At 49.6% G+C, this 5000-nt stretch overlaps 1 long non-coding RNA gene across 1 annotated transcript in view; it reads right to left on the bottom strand.

Annotated features, from left to right (window-relative positions):
• The window catches only part of LOC135830942 (uncharacterized), a 92837-nt gene extending 87849 nt beyond the window's left edge, over positions 1 to 4988 (bottom strand). The window contains exon 1 of the long non-coding RNA XR_010556132.1: positions 4791 to 4988. This is a non-coding gene — a long non-coding RNA (uncharacterized LOC135830942). The remainder of the gene's footprint in view (positions 1 to 4790) is intronic.
• Positions 4989 to 5000: the final 12 nt, after the last annotated feature.

Here is a 5000-nt window from a genome sequence, read left to right as displayed (position 1 = left end):
ATATGGAACTCTGTTGCATCCGCCAGTGAATGGATTATGTGCTAGCAGTTCGCACTCACACGCCTGTTGCATTACGGGGGATACCTCAACTAACGTTACTTCCTCAGTGCATGCTCTGGACTTGTGTTAGCTTGCCAGCAATTCGCTATTCTGCTCCGAGCGTTTACATACTTCGATGTTTCTCTGGCCCCAGCAAAAGTGGAGGGTCCTGCTCAAGTCCTGACGTTATTGGCATCATCCCATTACGGGGAGTACCTCGACTAACGTTTCTGTCTCCATGCATGCTCTGAACTTGTGTTAGCTCGCCAGCAACTCGCTACTCGGCGCCGCGCGTTTACATACCTCGGTGTTTTTCTGGCGTCAGTAAAAGTGCTTCCTCAATGCATGCTCTGGGCCTGTGTTAGCTCGCCAGCAACTCGCTACTCGGCGCCGCGCGTTTACATACCTCGGTGTTTTCTCTGGCGTCAGCAAAAGTGGAGGGTCCAGCCCACGTCCTAATGTTTATCGGCGTCATCCTGGACACCCGCCGCGCTAACATCAGTATGCCTATGGACGAACTTGCCGAGCTTCGTGATCTCCTTCGGGCCACTCTTCACACAGCTTCAACTACCCAATGTCAACTCGAGTCTCTTCTGGGAAAGCTCCCGTTTGCTACAAGAGTGATAGCCCCTGGATGCAATTTGCAGATTGTGGTCACTTGCCAACTGGTACCGGCAGCCGTGTTACCTGATCAAGCTCTCCAAAGAGTGCCTCAAAGATCTTCGCTGATGGCCTGAGCTCCTGGATTAGCGGAACGGCCGGTCCTTCTTCCTACACCCTAAATGGACGCCGTCCCCCGACTTGCTGGTATTCACTGATGCAAGTGGTGCACTTGGCCGGTGCTCGTACAATTGCGACCGGGGATAGGGCGATGGACAGTCAATCAAGCAGAGCAGCAATCGCAAAGGTTTGTTTGCAATTGTGGCAGCCCGCAGCACCTGGGAAAACTAGCGCCATCAGCTGCGAATGCCAATCGATGGGCATTTACAGCAACTGCGAGGATATTGCTCATCAGTTGTGGCTTTGGCCTGGCGTTGTACACCGGCCACTCGTTTCGAATCAGCTGCGGGACTCGATATTCAGAGAGGCGGGAAGGTGGAAAGCGATGTCTGCCCGAGTAACATTCGGACGCCACCTGCAGCCAAAGTATGGGTGGCTGCGGCAATGGCCTCAGCCCATGATATCAAGTTCTGACAGTCTTGACCTAGCTTGCACCACTTACAGATTGCACGGGTAGCTGCACTTTGTGATCCGCTCCGGGAGTGCCGATTTATGGAATATATGCTCTCAACTGGTTATGCATACCAATATATTAGCATTTGGAGGCTCTACTCAGAGTCATTGGCGGCTCTACTCAGAGTCATTGGCGGCTCTACTCAGAGTCATTGGCGGCTCCATGCGGAGTCATTGGCCGCTTCATGTGGAGTCATTGGCGGCTCCATGCGGAGTCATTGGCGGCTCCAAGCGGAGTCATTGGCGGCCCCATGCGGAGTCATTGGCGGCTCCATGCGGAGTCAATTTGCGGCTCCATGCGGGGTCATTTGGCGGCTCCATGCGGGGTCATTCGGCGGCTCCATGCAGAGTCATTCGGCGGCTCCATGCGAAGTCATTCTGTGGCTCCATGCGGAGTCATTTGACGGCTCCAAGCCGAGTCATTTGCCGGCTCAGCTGCGAGCCATCTAGTGGCTCCAAGCAGAGCCATCATACCAGTTGCTCGAATCGGCACTCCCAGCTTAATCCAAAACTCGGTTGCTCTGTTGTGAGGTGGGGGGATGCTAACCTAGGAATGGGTTTGCTCCCCACACTGGAGCTCGCGCTATTCCGTCGACTTGACACTTGACGGACTCACGACTGCCATCCAGAGTCGCCACCACTATTTCTAAACCATACGGCTAATTATTTTAGTTAGCTATCCACTTACCGGCACAGTAAAACCTGTGACTATATACCACCCCTTGGTGCCAGCAAAAGCGGTCTTTAGTAGCAGGTGGTCTTTAGTTAGAGGTTTGCACCGCGTGACCATATGTGGATCCCATTATATGATATGTATGTCAAAATGCAGCTAATACAATTCCCCAGGACTTGCGCAATGTCAGAAAGACAGAGAGATGGAGAGAGAGAGAGAGAGAAGATTACTTTTTTGCAGACTTCAAATTCAGCTGCTACTTCTGAAGCCAGGAGTCAAACGTTCCCTGGGGAAGTTTCGTTTCGCGCTGGGCTTCAAATTTGTTCATGCGATCAATCATACCGACTGTCCTTGTTGTGACTTCTCGATTGCTTGAACGCGATCCTTCAGCATCAGGACCTTGTGGTGCTGCTTTGTTTCTAGATTCCTTGATGCCATCGTCGATCCGTCTGTATGACTGGGGTGACAGAGCCGCCCAGTCTTCGTTTCTCCTCCGAGTAGTAACATCGATCAGAGAGCGCTTTCGATGCGCTCTCCAAGACGTTTCCTATCATGTTTTTTCTCGACAGCGCTTGAAATTTTGACAGGTGTAGTGCAGTCCACACCGACTCCACAGCCCAAATTACCTGCATTCATTTGTTCAGCTGTAGTATCGAAAGATTCTTTTCAGGACCATGGAAAATCAGTAAAATTTCAAGAAGGAGCTTCGAGCAACATTTGATTTCCTACATCGCGGTCGCTAGTTACGGGTCAAAAATTGTGTTTGGGACAGGAAAAGGCGGTCGCTGGTCGCGTTCAGAAGGTAGTCGCTAGTCACAGTGCATTTTGAATGTGAGACCTTCCGTGCCTGGCGAAGTGGCTGGTAGTACCAGGCTGGTCGCTAGTGACGGTGGTCTTTAGTTACAGGTTTTACTGTATATCCCTTACCGAAATTGTATTCTTGAGCGCAATATTCTTCTTTCTTTTTCTTCTACTCCGTTCCATCAGCACTCGGCCGATGGCAGGAGATTGGTACCCACTGGACTAGCATGCAGCAGCCAAAGCTGGGGCCTTTTCTTACTCCGTCAAACCCACTTCTTAAAACGAAACTGACGTGCATATTCACATTGCATGTTGTGAATGTCCCCATATTTGCCCCGACATCTTAGCTCGTACAGCGCTCCAGATACATCTATGCTACGGTGCGCACCGCATACTCGAATTACGGTACGGGACACATACGGGATACTGCACCAACCATGGCATGCCATGTGAACCACCCTACCAGGCACCGTGACACGCACCGAATTACAGCGGTGTGGATACTGGCTAGAGCCAGATGCTACTAAAGTACAACTGAATAGCGTCTTTTGCATAGGTACGGGAATAATCTCATATCCCAAGCATTGCAGCTCTGCTAATAGAATAATTCAGGTTACTCCCACTCCATTTCTCTAGTGCTTATTTTTCTGAAAAAATATCATCTTTGGCACCAGAATGCTGCCACCAAGAGTACATTAACCAGAGTGTGCATCCCAAAGAGAATCATCCCACGGCAAAGTTTATTGTTTAGGGCATAGACTCGCAATAACAGGCTCACCTTTGCTGCATCTCACACCGCTTCACACGGTCATCTACTCTATCACCATGGTAATTTCTGTGGCACATTGCTGCTTTTTTAACAAAAACGTAGAAAACACACCGAATTTCCAGGTAATTACCATGGTGATACGGTACTTTAGCTTGAACCTATTGTATGCAGCCTGTCAGTGGCGGTATACCCTCGAAGTATAAAAAAGTATAGTACTCGACAGGACTTCCGACCGGGTCGCAGGTAACCCAGTGTTCTTTTTCCAAAAGGTCCAAGTACTCACAAACAGGGCCACTGACCTGGCTCTGGAGCAGACACTGGTAATCTAGGTCCAAGTTTGCTCCATTATGTTCTGACGCTTCATGTGCTTTCATAGCCAAGGTTTCTCACTTTCTTCGCAAGCTCTTTTAGTCTTGAGAGTTGACAACTGCTTATGGTTGTGTTGGCAGAAAACATGTCAGCTAATCTGACAACCGTCCAACCCCATTTTACTGGTAAGTAGTCAGCGAGTGGCTTTGATGGGGCCATACTATATTTGTGCTTCCTTTTTGAAAACACGTTCTCGCTCGAAGGGTTTCTAAACTTTATCCCTGCGCTCATTGATGAAGTTCATCAATGGAGTTGCCAGCGGCACTCTACAGAAGAACAATGTTGTCAAGTTTTTTATGAAAAATTGTCAAACATTTTCAAATTGCTATAAATTTGGTTAGGGTCGGGTTCCACTGCAGCTCCGCAGCTCCGCTGCTCCACGATACTTGGCTGCATGCAGCAGAGCGGCGTGGTTCCAGTGACACTCGCCATTCACGGTACCGCGATCGTGCTCGACGTTTTTTGATGACATTTAGCCTGCGCGCGCGTGAAATCCAAAAAAATCCTCGTGTTCTGGCCTGTGCAACGAATTAAAATTCCCCCGAATAAAACAATTAAGTGCGGGAAACAATGCAAGCCGTGACCGCGGCTTGCATTTTCTATATCAAGCAGCGAAGCGAAAGCTGGTGATGAGCCGCGGCCTCGCTGGACCAGCTCGTAATGATGACGTTTCATGCCGTGGATGATGTGCGGCGGAGCGGCAGTGGAACCCAGCCCTTAGGCAAAGGAAATTTGTCATTAATTTGTTTATGCTGCAGAGATGGAGAGCTGCACACTCTGGCTTATGGACTCTCGCCTACAGTGTAGTCGTACTGCTAGTGTACTGGCATTACAGAAGACACGAAAAACGAGAACATAATTATGGCGAGAAAGTAATTACTGGCTAAGAATTGCCCTAAGACTTACCGCTTCTCAGTGCTCCATACCAGGAAGTAGTACAATACCTACTCCCTGCTCCATACGAGTGTTTTCTCCTCATTCTCTGCATCCTTTACCCCAGGAGTCTCGTCCATTTAGCGGCTCAAATGCTTGAGCTCCGGATAGCGGAAAATAGCTCGTCGTCCATTAGCGGCTCTAATAGTACCTGGTCTGAAGTGTCGCAGTCTAGCAACTATG

This window comes from Sycon ciliatum, chromosome 1 (genome assembly GCF_964019385.1).
Source record: "Sycon ciliatum chromosome 1, ocSycCili1.1, whole genome shotgun sequence".
In the NCBI taxonomy this organism is placed as follows: Eukaryota; Metazoa; Porifera; class Calcarea; order Leucosolenida; family Sycettidae; genus Sycon; species Sycon ciliatum.
Note: the sequence above shows the minus strand (reverse complement) of the source record. Positions and strands in the feature narration are given on the sequence as shown.